General features: G+C 45.4%; 1 long non-coding RNA gene across 1 annotated transcript in view; it reads right to left on the bottom strand.

Annotated features, from left to right (window-relative positions):
• LOC309349736 overlaps window positions 1–14,161 on the bottom strand; it is a 381,203-nt gene that overhangs the window by 324,854 nt on the left and 42,188 nt on the right. The window contains exon 2 of the long non-coding RNA XR_014160150.1: window positions 12,494–12,636. This is a non-coding gene — a long non-coding RNA (uncharacterized lncRNA). The remainder of the gene's footprint in view (window positions 1–12,493; window positions 12,637–14,161) is intronic.

Raw genomic sequence — 14,161 nt, 5'->3', positions numbered from 1 at the left:
CCACAGAAGCATCAATAGGAAGAACTGCATAACAACCCACAGCAGACATCACAACTTTGCATGGAGCCTCACCAAGAAATTGTCTCCCATATAGGTAAGAGAATGTGAAGAAAATAGGCCTATGGCCCATTCTCATCAGCAAATCTGTCCACACTGGGGGATTGGAGGTCCTGGGCTGCCAAGATGACAAGACTGCCCCCCTGGCGTTGCTGATGTGGTCCAAAGGAAAGCAGAGCAATATGTTTGGCACCAGCTTGGCTGCAAGAGTTGCTGGAAGGAGACATACAAGGCACCATCCAACCATCTTGGGGACTCCACTCTGGATCTGTAGAGGGTATACGGTAGACTTTTCTTCTCCTGAAGATGTCCTATTAGGCAGTAGATATGGATTGTTCCTGAAGGTTTACTCCTGATACCTTTCTAAGAATGCAGCAGAAGTTGGGGATAAGAGTTTTCCTTCTCCTAGATGGGCTACCTTCTCAGGTCGATGAGCCCCTGAAGAAACTGCCTTCTTGATCACTGACTCACTATTGATCTCATCTCCTCAATCCATTGGAGCCTGTCTTCACATTCAGGGGAAGTCTCTAACTCACTAAGGGTGTGAGACTCATCAGCTCCCCTTACCTGGTTTAGCTGTCCAGGGTGTGGCCACTGTCACATGCTGACAGCTTCAAGGAGCCACAGGTGAGAGCTGAGTGCAGGGTGGGGACCAAAGGTGGACAAACTATCCCAGAAGGAGAATGACATGAACTCCACCAGAGGTACTACCCTTCCCCTAACACCCTATATACCTCACCAAAGGGGTGGGTCTGGGAAATCTCCTGAATCTGGGGGTATATGAAGTCAATAGCTTCATCCACATATACATTACCTGTATACTAGGTAATATGTCAAATATACGTAAGGACTGAAGGCAATGGAAAAAGTGGAAGGATCTAGCTCAGCCTTCCTCAGCCATGCAGGGTGGGACTCAGAGAGACTGTAGTCCAAAGAGCAACAAGTTTGGGAAGGCTGAATCTGAGCCCAAGACTTGAGTTAGACCTCTGGAATGCAGAAGATGGCCACAGTGGCCATCTTGGACCCTTTGTTTAATGAGGAAGACCTTGTTTAAGAAGTTAGCCAATGGAGTTGGTTTCTTCAGGCACATCCGGTCAAGGCCAATGAAAGAACCACAGAGGCCATTTCACCCCATTTGTGGACGGAGGAGGCAATCACTTGAGTACAAATTCTTAATTGTAAAGAGATGCGAGCGTCCCAACATGAGACCTGAGGACACAGAGTGAGAGGCATAGATGGAGTATCGGCAAATACTTGTCATGCAGAAAGTGCACGGAGAGACGTTAATGTGGTCAGCAGCATCCTGTTGCCTTTGGAAGAGGCATTGCTCAGAGCATGGGCAGATTGGCTTTGGGCCAGCCCTTCTGAACTACAGGGTGAGCGCAAAACGAAGGAAATGTGTTGATTGGAGCTGGTGATAATTTTTTATTCCAGCATGAATAGCCCATAGCAAGGAGACCCAAATGACCTTCTTGGTGAAGCATGATCAGAACAGGAGATGTTTACCCAAGGAAGAAATAGCTATAGGGAAGCTACAGTTCGGATTTCATTATTTTGGCTACTATACACTAGGAAATAATCCCTAGAGAAGGGTCTTAACTATTTTAATATGTATCTCAATAATGCTGCTTGAAGGAGGCCCTGAATTAACTATTTGATTGCTGATCTGTAGCAACTACTGGTACTTCCATACAAACATTCATTCCTTGATTTTTTTTGTATTCTTTGTAACATGCTTGGCATTGAAAAAGTGATATTCAGTGAAATGAAGCCACGGAGGCTTCATGTGTTACGAAGAAGTGGTGGGATGAGAAACATATTCCATATACTATATACTTGGGAGGTGGGACAACTCATACAACTCTCTGTGAGTGGGATTCAAAAGTTCCCTTTCACAAATTGCACCAGAGCAGGAAAGAAAAAAGAAAAGAAAAAATTGGAAGTCTGCATCTCTCACACTTTATTCTACCCATAACTCTTTGAGTTGCTGCTAAATTCACCATTATATAAAATGATTAAATCTATTATTTCTTGCAAGCATAGGCTCAGCCAGTCATACTGAGGTGACATGGGACGAGGGTGGCGCTGTGGTCTAAACCACTGAGCCTCTGGTCTTGCCGATCAGAAGGTCGGCAGTTTGGATCCATGTGACGGGGTGAGCTCCCGTTGCACTGTCCTAGCTCCTGCCAACCTAGCAGTTCGAAAGCACGCCAGTGCAAGTAGAGAAATAGGTACTGCTCTGGCGGGAAGGTAAACAGCGTTTCTGTGTGCTCTAGCTTCTGTCACAGTGTCCCATGTGCCAGAAGCAGTTTAGTCATGCTGGCCACATGACCCAGAAAGCCGTCTGTGGACAAATGCCAGCTCCCTTGGCCTGAAAGCGAGATGAGCGCTGCAACCCCATAGTTGCCTTTGACTGGACTTAACTGTCCAGGGGTCCTTTACCTTTACCTTTTTTATCTTTTTTACTGAGGTGACAGTCTGAGCCCCTGTGGGATTAGCATCGAGTTGAGATCTAAATGCTGCAGAAAGGCTGAGGTAATTTTTTGGAAAAAGTAGCATATCAGTATTAGCAAGTTCATCATGTGGCTTCCCAAGTCAGTAAGGTAGCACTAGCTGGTCCAAAAGCAGTGTATAAGAAACTGCTCTTCAGCCAGGAAATGCATGCCCCTCCCACATGTCAGCAGATGATGGCATGAAACACAGACTCGTGCAAAATACAGTGGTACCTCGGGTTACAGACGCTTCATGTTACATACACTTCAGGTTACAGATTTCGCTAACCCAGAAATAGTACCTCGGGTTAAGAACTTAGCTTCAGGATGAGAACAGAAATTGTGCTCCAGTGGCGTGGCGGCAGCGGGAGGCCTCATTAGCTAAAGTGGTACCTCAGGTTAAGAACAGTTTCAGGTTAAGAACGGACCTCCAGAACGAATTAAGTTCTTAACCTGAGGTACCATTGTAAATGAATCGTAGCGGAATGGAAAATAAGAGCTGCAAGTGTGAATGAGCATTGGAATGGATTGAGGCATGCTCCTACGCTACTACACCTGACATATAAGAAATATATCCAACCTGGTATAGGGAGATGAGGTGAAGGGGACCAGCAGCATTGCATGCTGTGCTGGTGCCCACGGTGGGCGCAGGGCACGGAGCAGTCATGGGGCAGCAGTGCTCCACCTGTCCACCCACCCACACAAGGGGAGCTGGCCGGCCGATGTGGCCCTTGGTAGGCAGTCCTCCCCCCTCAAGCTGGCCAGGGGGACATTCAGTGAGGGGACCAGGGGCACAGCAGCAAAGCCAAGCTGGGTTTTGGTGCCCAGAGACCGCAGGCTGCAGGCAACGAAAGAGGGGGATCCCTGCATCGAGGCACCTGGTTCGCACCCCCTCAAAATCAGGCACCTGGGGCCACAACCCCCCTGGCCCTCCCCATGCTATGCCCCTGAGGGGGACTAGAAAAAACTGACTGGGGAACAAAATGTAGGCTGTCCATCCCTAATCTTATTTAATTGTTAGTGTTCCACAGAAAGTATTTCCTTCCCACCGGGCTACAACTGAGCACATTTACTCAAGTGTAAATTCCACTGAGGATGCTTTCTGGGATTATCGCATAACTACAGTATTGTGTGGCAGGGGCCTTTATAGGCAATGAACCAACCTCATCTGATGCCCAGTGAAAAATGGAAGCTGAACTGGGAACTGTCTTTAGAGAGGTGAACAGGAGTTTCTGCACCAAAACTGATTTGAATAGTTTCTCTGTGAAAATATTGTTTCAGCTGCAGCTTTTTGGACTGAACAGCCAGGAGGGAAGCAATGAATTGATTGTTAGGCTAGCAGGCTGGGGCTGGCAGTTAGGGTCCATAGGCTTCAAAGAAAGATAAATCTTATTAAGCTGTTTCTCCAATGACACATTTACGAATAGCCTGCTTTTTGAGCAGGACTTGACACTTTGTGGATTTTAGGAATAGAGAAGGTAGGTGAACTCTCCCGTACTTTAAAGGAATTGTCTTTACTTGGAAAAATCTAAGATCTGGAGAAGATGCCACAGTTCTGTAAAATTCTATTAAAAATCCCAACAGCCCCCTACTGGCAGTTGTGTTGGAAGACATATGAATAATTCAATGAGTCACATGTTCTAGGTAAATCATTATTTTGCTAAGTAAAGAATAGGGCAGCAACAAAATGTTTTTCAAAAATCTGAGCATTAATTGCATTCATGCAATTAACAGCAGATCTAGTTTGTCCCTATATTGCTCTTCATTGAAAGAGCTGTAGCCAATATCAACCATAGCCAGTCTGGGACATCCACTCAGTGGGTTGGCAGCCTTTCTGGGCCTGTGGGTACATTTGGAAATTTGAGAAACTGTCATGGGCACCACCACAAAAGAGTTCCCATGGCTGGGCCTGGCAAACTCAAAATGGCTGCCATGGGTATATGTTTGAAGGCTAGTCACTCTACAAATTCGTTACCTAAATCAATTCCTGATTAACTCTCAATCCACCACCACCCCAGATTATCACCCATACACAAATGCACACACTATCTCTCCAAAGAGCACCCGCACCCATTCAGGATTACCCACCACAAAACTCTCTCTTAGGTTGGCCCACCAAACCCTTTCTCTCTCACACATGCAGACACACATCCATCTATCCAGTCATACACACACAAGGCCATACCACATCTCCCCTTTCTTTCAGACACACACACATCTCCCTCTGGGCCTTTAAAAAAACAAACACCCTCCCTTTCCCCAGTTTATTGCCCTTTGCCAAGACCTCTCTGTGTTTATTTTTCCCTCCTGTTTTTTCCATTCATGACCCTGCTTGCCTAGCTTTCTTTTCACGAGGTACACAACAACTGGTTTTGCATGGCTCTGCCTCCTAGTCTTCTATTCCAGGCATAAGTAAACTCGGCCCTCCAGATGTTTTGGGACTACAATTCCCATCATCCCTAACGACTGGTCCTGTTAGCTAGGGATCATGGGAGTTGTAGTCCCAAAGTATCTGGAGAGCCGAGTTCGCCTATGCCTGTTCTATTCTGTCATTTTGGGTATCTGAGGCGAACCACAAAATGGAGAGCCTTTCCCAGCTGGGAAGAAGTGGTGAATGAAGGTCTACATCAGGAACAAGCGGGGAATAGAGATCTATGGTACATTGGGATCTGCTGCTCATGTGGAACCTTCCGCCCGAGTCAGTTGCCTCAGATTGCCTCATGGGTGAGCCAGCCCTGGTCACACCAATTCAGATATCCATCCTTGCAGTTGTACATCCAACCAGGATAGAAGGCGGGGCAGATATATGCAGAAAAGGCCTGACAGAAAAGTACTAGGTATAAGCAGGCTTGTGATAGCCATAGATGTCATATTGGCTAGCAGCTGGCAGCAGAGGGGAGCTGACTAGCATATTGACATTGCCCTGGAACCCATGAGCACCAGTTGTCAACCCAAGGCTAGGTTGGAAGACAGTGACTTGCCCAAGCCCACCTTCCAGTTGATGAAGCAGGTAGTTGAACCCAGGTTTCCCCAGATGAAATCAAGCATTGTATGTGCTACTTCTTGGTGACTCTGGTAGAGATTGATATTTTAGAGCACTTCCACATGGCTTTCTTACTATATTTGTAACCAATAAATATTCCTAGACAAGAGGAGATTGGCAGTCTAGGCCAAATTGACAGGAGTGTCCATTACATATCATTATCAACATTGTGTGTGCCTGAATTTCGGTATTGGGGATTCCACGGACAAGAGTCTAACGTTGGCTCTGTACTTTTTTATGGGCCTGAGCCACATTTCCTCTGTCCTCCTGTTAAGGAATAACAATCATCCCCTGGCTGAACGAATGTACAGATTTTGCTTGTAATCCAATTATAGAAAACAAACATAGGCTGAAAACATGAAGGTGCTGGAGGGTACCAGTAAGCAAAAGGTCACGAGACAGTATTAAATTATACTGTGTCAATAAACAGAAGACTGTTTGTCCTGTAACAATAAAACACTACTCTTAAAAATACTCACAAATGTACAAACTGGGATTAAATTTCCATTGCTATTCTCTTGAATCCTTTCATTTGGTGACGATGAAGTCAGAGAAGTTGGGTGGAAGGGGAGGACAGATGGTACCTGAAATCCTCTCAAACACATTTAGTCTAGCTGAAATTACCCTTGTAATGTTGACAGAGTTGTAAATATTTATGTTGCGAAAAGTGGGTGCCCCAAAATTTAAACAACCCTGAAACATCTGCCTCCTTGATATGGTCATATCACATGGCACTAGCGGAGAGTTGCTAGGAACACAGAGAGCTGGGTTCAAATGCTTTGCTCATGCTTAGCCTTAGATTTTACTGGATGACCCTCAATCAGTCACTGCTCTCGTCTCCATGTAACCCTAAGGCAAACCATGGCTTAGCATGAGTGTGAGCTCCCAAAGAGAACATGGTGTGTGTTTTGCTCCTCCCCAGTGATTCCGCTGCTGTGCTGACATAACCCATGGTTTGTCCAAGCTTGAGTTTGTGGTTTAGCTCTCTCCAGACAAACCACAAGCTGCAAATCAAGAGCCAGTATTTTTGCTTGTTTGTGCTAAGCCATGGTTTGGATTGCCTTTATGTGGGAACTAGGCCACTGACCATCAAACCTGCCTCAAAGGATGTAGTTCCAGCCATCAGGAAGCCCCTGGTTCCAGGCTTACCTAGTGGTAACACCTGTGGTTGGGAAGTCATTCAACATGTTAAATTTCCATGATGCTCAGTCTAAAGCAATGCTATATTGGGTGTTTCAGGGCATTGTGGGACATTAAACATGGTGGGTGGCTTTCCAGATGCAGCTATTGCCACCAAATAATCTCATTCCTGGAGCGATGGACAGGGACAAATAGACATTAACAGTACTAGTGCATCTTCCAGAAACTGTTTCAGGGTGCTGGATTTAGTTATGCTATGAGTGCCCCTTTGTCTGCAACATGTAAACTTTCAGGGTGTTTTTTGGAATGTAATGCCTCCATGGAGGTGCAGGTCAATTCTGTGTCCAGGGCAGCTGTTTACCAGCTCCATCTGGTACGCAGGCTGAGACCCTACCTGCCCGCAGACTGTCTCACCAGAGTGGTGCATGCTCTAGTTCAGTGTTTCCCAACCGGTGTTCCGCGGCACACTAGTGTGCCGCGGGACGTCGGCTGGTGTGCCGTGGGAGGGAGGCGAGTCGGACGCCCCGTGCTACACGCAGGGAGCGCAAGGCTTGCGGGCAGCAGCCTGCAGCGCGGAGCACGGGGCGCCCTCCGGAGGACGCCCCGTGCTCCACGCAGGTGTCCGCAAGCCTTGCGCACCCGGGGGATCTCCCCCCGGGAGCGCAAGGCTTGCGGGCAGCAGCCTGCAGCGCGGAGCACGGGGCGCCCTCCGGAGGACGCCCCGTGCTCCGCGCTGGTGTTGGCCAGCCTTGCGCACCCGGGGGATCTCCCCCCGGGAGCGCAAGGCTTGCGGGCGGCAGCTGGCAGCGCGGAGCACGGGGCACCCTTCGGAGGACGCCCCGTGCTCCGCGCTGGTGTTGGCCAGCCTTGCGCACCCGGGGGATCTCCCCCCAGGAGCACAAGGCTTGCGGGCGGCAGCTGGCAGCGCGGAGCACGGGGCGCCCTTCGGAGGACGCCCCGTGCTCCGCGCTCGTGTTGGCAAGCCTTGCGCACCCGGGGGGCGCATGGGGCGCCCTGAAACAGAGGGTTCCCCATGCTGCGGACTGTAGCCTGCCGCCGGACGCGCGGGGCGCCCTGAAGCAGAGCGCCCCTCGCGCCAGGCAGACATGGGCCAGCCCCACAAGCTCGGGGGACAGCGGGGAGGCGCAGCACCGCCATCCCACTGTTCCCCGACCTGGTTTTTTTGGGGGGAAATAAAGGGAAAAAAAATTCCTTTATTTCCCCCCTCAAAAAAGTAGGTGCGTCCTATGGGACGGAGCGTCCTATGGGACGAAAAATACGGTACTTACTATTTCATAATAAAGTAATTATAAAATACTTTCTTTGTGTTTATTTGATTCCTATTAAAGAGAGTTACTTTATATATAGTCAATATAGGCACAGAGTTAATTTTTTAAACATTTTCTAATGGTGGTGTGCCTCGAGATTTTTTTCATGAAACAAGTGTGCCTTTGCCCAAAAAAGGTTGGGAAACACTGCTCTAGTTATCTCTCGCTTGGATTACTGCAGTGCGCTCAATAGGGGCTACCTTTGAAGATGACCCGGAAACTACAACTAATCCAGAATGCAGCAGCTAGACTGGTGACTGGGAGCGGCCACCAAGACCACATAACACCGGTCTTGAAAGACCTACATTGGCTCCCAGTACGTTTCCAAGCACAATTCAAAGTATTGGTGCTGACCTTTAAAGCCCTAAACAGCCTCGGTCCAGTATACCTGAAGGAGCGTCTCCACCCCCATCGTTCAGCCTAGACACTGAGATCCAGCGCCGAGGGCCTTCTGGTGGCTCCCTCACTGTGAGAAGCCAAGTTACAAGGAACCAGGTAGAGGGCCTTCTCGGTAGTGGCACCCGCCCTGTGGAACACCCTCCCACCAGATGTCAAAGAGAAAAACAACTACCAGGCTTTTAGAGGACATCTGAAGGCAGCCCTGTTTAGGGAAGCTTTTAATGTTTAACAGACTATTGTATTTTAATATTTTGTTGGAAGCCACCCAGAGTGGCTGGGGAAAACCAGCCAGATGGGCGGGGTATAATTAAATAATCAAATTATTATTATTATTATTATTATTATTATTTTACTGTTTTGTTATTATTATTGTGTTTTAAGATTGCTATTGTTTGTAAGCCACCCAAAGAACACAGTTAAATATTATTATTTTAAAGAAGAAAGGATTAGGATTAGCAATTGGGCTTATTTGCCCTTCTTCTTAGTTTTCCTAAGCTGTACAACAGCACTTAAGTATCTCTTAATGTAAGGTGTGTAGGTATCAATCACACATTCATCTAAAGTGATCCTACCTTCCACTGACCCCCTTCACTCTGCAGGGTTGTATCTGCTTATAGCTTCCCACCTCAAAATATTCAGAGACCAGACAATGGAGGAATTTACTAAAGGCAAGATGTTCAGCAGAAGACAGGGCACATGGGAGGTTTTTGGCACTGGTCCTGGATCTCTCATTTCAATCATTGGCTTTGGGTCCAAAAGCTTTCATTTTCACAGAACAGGATGCCGTGAAGACAATAACCACAATGGGGAGATATTGTTAAGCCTTCCATATCAAACAAGAAAGAGAATATGAATTGTTTGAATTTTACATTGCGGAGAATCAATGGCTGCTATGTTAACCTTAGGCTTGTAAAATTCATTCTCATTGTTGGTCTCAGGTTATTTTGTTTCTGTATTATGCCTAGGAATTTTCAACCGACCTGTATTTTCAAAGCTTTAATTGAAAACACTGCTTTGTACATTCTGGACTGAATCTTGTTACTGTCACTGTGGTAGGGATGTCAGCACAGATTCCCTGAAACTAGCTTATATTTGAACTCCACTGGTCAAACAGGACTCCATATCATGCCCTCACACTGATGATAGGCTTGCACTGTACAAGTATGATGAACTTGATTATCACTTCTTAAAATCTCTATTATTATTATTATTGTTGCTGTTGTTATTTCCATTATCATTTTTATGTGACTAATGGCTGTCTGCTAAAACACAATAAACTGATTTGACTTCTTGATGTGACATTTCCATGTGGCATCTTCAAATTCCTCTATAAGCTCCCCCAGACGCCTCTGTTTATTGAGCATTCATTCTCATTTTCTTGCACAAAGCTTACACAGAGGTTAGACCAGGGGTAGGCAACCTAAGGCCCGGGGGCTGGATCCGGCCCAATCGCCTTCTCAATCCAGCCTGCAGATGGTCCAGGAATCAGCTTGTTTTTACATGAGTAGAATGTGTCCTTTTATTTAAAATGCATCTCTGGGTTATTTGTGGGGGCTGCCTGGTGTTTTTACATGAGTAGAATGTGTGCTTTTATTTAAAATGCATCTCTGGGTTATTTGTGGGGCATAGGAATTCATTCTTTTTTTTCTCTCTTCAAAATATAGTCCTGCCCACCACTGGTCTGAAAGATAGTGGACCAGCCCACAGCTGAAAAAGGTTGCTGACCCCTGGGTTAGACTATGTCCAATCTTTATTAAGCGTTCCTCCTGCTTTCCTTGTGGGGTGGCAATATGACGATGAGCATTTATTCTCATTTGCTTGAAGGGTGTATATACATCTTCCTGTTAATCATTCATTCGTCCCACGTTTTTCTGTGCACTTTCTCATCATTTTCCTAATTACAAAAGTCTTTTTTATATATATAAGGGGGTTGTTGCACTAGGGCAAAATGCACTTTAATCGCTTTTAATTGTGCAAAAGTAAATTTCCACTGGGCACCTGAATCCCTCCAGCAATATAGTGTCAGTCTGGAGGCAATCTATGTTTTGAATTTGACCCACTAGCAGCCGAATGCAGTCAGTGTCACTGCTTCATTGATTCATGTGAGATTAGGGGTCAAACTTGACATAACGTTAACCACATCTTTGAATCCCATGCTTGGGATACTTCTCATCTCTCCCTCCCCCCCCCCCAACCCCAAGCTAGTAGTTGTTTCAAAGCCACTCAGTCTGGATCAGATTCATGGCCCAGAGGGCATTTTCAACCTTTTACCCCTTTGATGTTTTCCTGCTGAAAATCTCCCAGACCACCATTGGGGGTAAATCTGCATCACTGTGCTTTCACACAGCTGACTTAAAAAAGAAAAAAAAGAAAGGAGGATTGTTTCAGGAATAGGATTCAAAGGTGTGGTTAATCTCAGATCTAATTTGACCTAAGGGGAAGCAGCTGCAATTAGGAAAATAAAATAAAGGGGTTATGCTCCCCTGCACAGAGGCTTCCTGTACTCAGTTAAGTTTTCAATGTGATCTAAATAACTAACCCTGCACGAGAGCTAAGTGACATGGAAATGGTATGGTGTACATTGTCCCATTTCTTCATATGAAATATGACTAGAGTGTCACTGAAGAAATTAAGGATCATTTCTGATATAACATTGCCCTCAAATCTACTTTCCTTTTACCCGAATGCTAGCACTAATTATTGTTTTATTGAATGCTTCTAGATTTACTTTCTGTCCCTAAACAGAGATCTGAAGAAAGTTGACAGTTTCCAGAGGCAACTCTGCATCGTGTTGCCCTTGGAATCTGCCCTTTCTTTCTCGCTAAGGTAGATTTGATGTATTTAGATGGCAAGCATCGCTGTATTTTGCCTTGTGGCAAATACTGTGGAAACCTCCATGGTTAAAGCAAGGGAACAGATGTTCAGCCTCTTCCTTGCCGCATGATGGCAGTGCTTTACAATATGACAAATATCTGCATACCGGTCCTTTGACATGTAACCAGTCTTCTTTGCTGACGCTGCTATTTTTGCTCTCTCTGCTGTTTCTGCTCTGCTTTCATTTCTGGTTATACTATGGTGCTTTCAATTATTTCTTTTGTGTATGTGCGGGTGTACTGCCATTTATGTGACACTGTATTGCTTTTGTCATTTTGTCATTTAATTTCTATACTGCCCTTCATCCAAGTATCATGGGATTTACAATATAAAAACACAAAAAAATGCACAACACAGTCACAAACAAAAACAATAACCCCCACAGTTTGTTTATTTTTTAATTTTAATGTTTTATTTAAGCATATTTACAAACAAACAAGCAATAAAGTACACACACTTAACCCCAAAAACCAAAGAGAATAAAGGGAAAGGGTAAGAAAGAAAAAAGGATGAAGTACCACATCCATTGGACTCCCCTCCACCAGCACTCATCATCTTTGAGTCATTTAAGTTCTTATTTACATTGCATATCATTTATCGCTGTAATTACTTCTTTTATAGTAGTATTATGGTACAACATCAAGTCACTTGAGGTAACCCCCACAGTTTAAAAGGCTGTAGGTTGTTTAATTAGTCAAAGGCTCCCAGAGCCTGGTATATTATTATCCTCATTTACAAAAGCACATGCATTGTCTCTTTCTTCGGGTTGTGTTTTCTACAGATCAGTTACATTTTTTGTGACACATTGGTGTTATGTGCAGTATAGAGTTGGGAAGAAAAGGGGGGTTAGAGAGGGGCAGTAACGCTTATGTTCTTTTACTTAGTGTATTGTTGGGGTTTCGTGTCAGCGTCACTTGGGTAGGTTCCCTTTCTATTCGCTTGTTATGTTTCCTTGGTGGTGAGAGAGGTTGGCATGGCCTCTAGGCTGTGGCTGATTGTCCTAAAGGCAATGAGCTTTTAAGCTCTCCGCCTTGCATGCATTTTCTCTGAATGCATGCTAGCTGGCCGCCAGGTCTGTAAAGATGTGATTACAGTGGTACTTCGGGTTAAGAACTTAATTCGTTCTGGAGGTCCATTCTTAACCAGAAACTGTTCTTAACCTGAGGTACCACTTTAGCTAATGGGGCCTCCCGCTGCCACTGTGCCACTGCTGCACAATTTCTGTTCTCATCCTGAAGCAAAGTTCTTAACCCGAGGTACTATTTCTGGGTTAGCGGAGTCTGTAACCTGAAGTGTCTGTAACCTGAAGCGTCTGTAACCCGAGGTACCACTGTATACGAATTAAATTCACACAGGCTGTGAGTCCTCTACACAATGAAAACAATCCAGTATTTCCAAGCAATATTTTTTTGCAGCGCACCGAAAGCATCACAAAGACCAGCAATCTGGAATGACCATATGAAATCTAAACAGGCATCTAAACTGGTCTACAGCAAATCTGCTGAAGAGTTAAAGGAATATGTATGTACGCTAGAAACCTTGTGGAATTCATTAGGAATCTTCAGATTCTTTCCCCCCTAGGAAGTAACTGCACAGAGCTTCAACAGCATGAGGTAATTTGCTATTCAGAGCTCTTAAAAAAAAAATCCCTCCTGAATTTTAGAAAAGCAGAATGAGATCATTTGCAGGTGATAATTGGGGAGGTTGGCTGGTATTATAAAAAGAAGGACTTAGACCATTAACAGAGCACTGCAGTCTAAAGCTATGTACACATTAGCAGCTCAAAACAGAGCAAGTTTGTCTCCCCACTGCATCTCCAGTTGCATTTGCACATTGCTGTACACACCAGAGGGGGAGTGGAGATGTCTTAACCTGATACATATTAGCTGTTTGGTTTCCCTGCACTGCAATGTGCCCCTCTCCTATTCATGAAGTTGTCATCTGCAAGTGTGCCTTGGTTCAAATGTGCACACCTCAGTTTAACTGCAAAGTGAATGTGGTTTGCATCCTGTTTTCAGAGTGGCCTATGGGAAGTCTACAAACAGAAACTGCAGTGCTCTTGATACATGCAATTCCCAGTGACTAGCATTCAGAGGCTACTCCTTCCCAGAATGCTTCCTTATGATCCATGAATCTTCTTTTAAAGCCATTCAAGATGGTGGCCACCCTGATGTCCTGCAGAAGCAAATTCTATCATTTAACTATGCATTCTGCGAAGAAGTACCGTATTTACTCAAATGCAATGTGCACCATTTTTGGCCCAGCTATGTCACAAAAACTAGGGTGTGCATTAGTTTTGATGGTGCATTCGATTTGCGTAAATATGGTACTTCTTTTTGTCTGCCCTGTTCAGATTACTGTTTTATTTTGCATCCAGAGTGCTCCCGCTGCTAGTTTTCTGAAGCCGCCTTTACGCAACGTTAGCCACAATCCACATCGATCCCGTAGTTTCCTGGCAAGTGCTGCTGTTTGATGCATTTGTTTTGTCAAACCAGCAACGATCTGGTTTGCGGAGTAAGCAGTCAGTACCGTGGGCATTCCCTGACAGCTGTCTCTCGTGAGCAGATGACAGCTCCGTGAATAGTTCATGCAGAGATGGACTGCAGGGGTGGAGAAACCCCAAAACAACATGTGTGTTGGGGTGAGGACACTCCCTACCTCTCACTGATGTGAACAACACTGTGCAGATGCAGGGGTAAGTGACCTTGCTGCATTTTTTTAACCTGCTCAGGTGAAGATATCCTTAATCTTCCAATATTCAGCTTCTTTCTTTCTCCACTCACTCCACACGATGCTTAATTTACGCACCTCTACCATGTCCTGTTTTA

Source organism: Podarcis erhardii (genome assembly GCF_964252035.2).
Source record: "Podarcis erhardii genome assembly, chromosome: 9".
NCBI lineage: Eukaryota > Metazoa > Chordata > Lepidosauria > Squamata > Lacertidae > Podarcis > Podarcis erhardii.
This window is presented reverse-complemented; position numbering and strand designations above follow the sequence as displayed.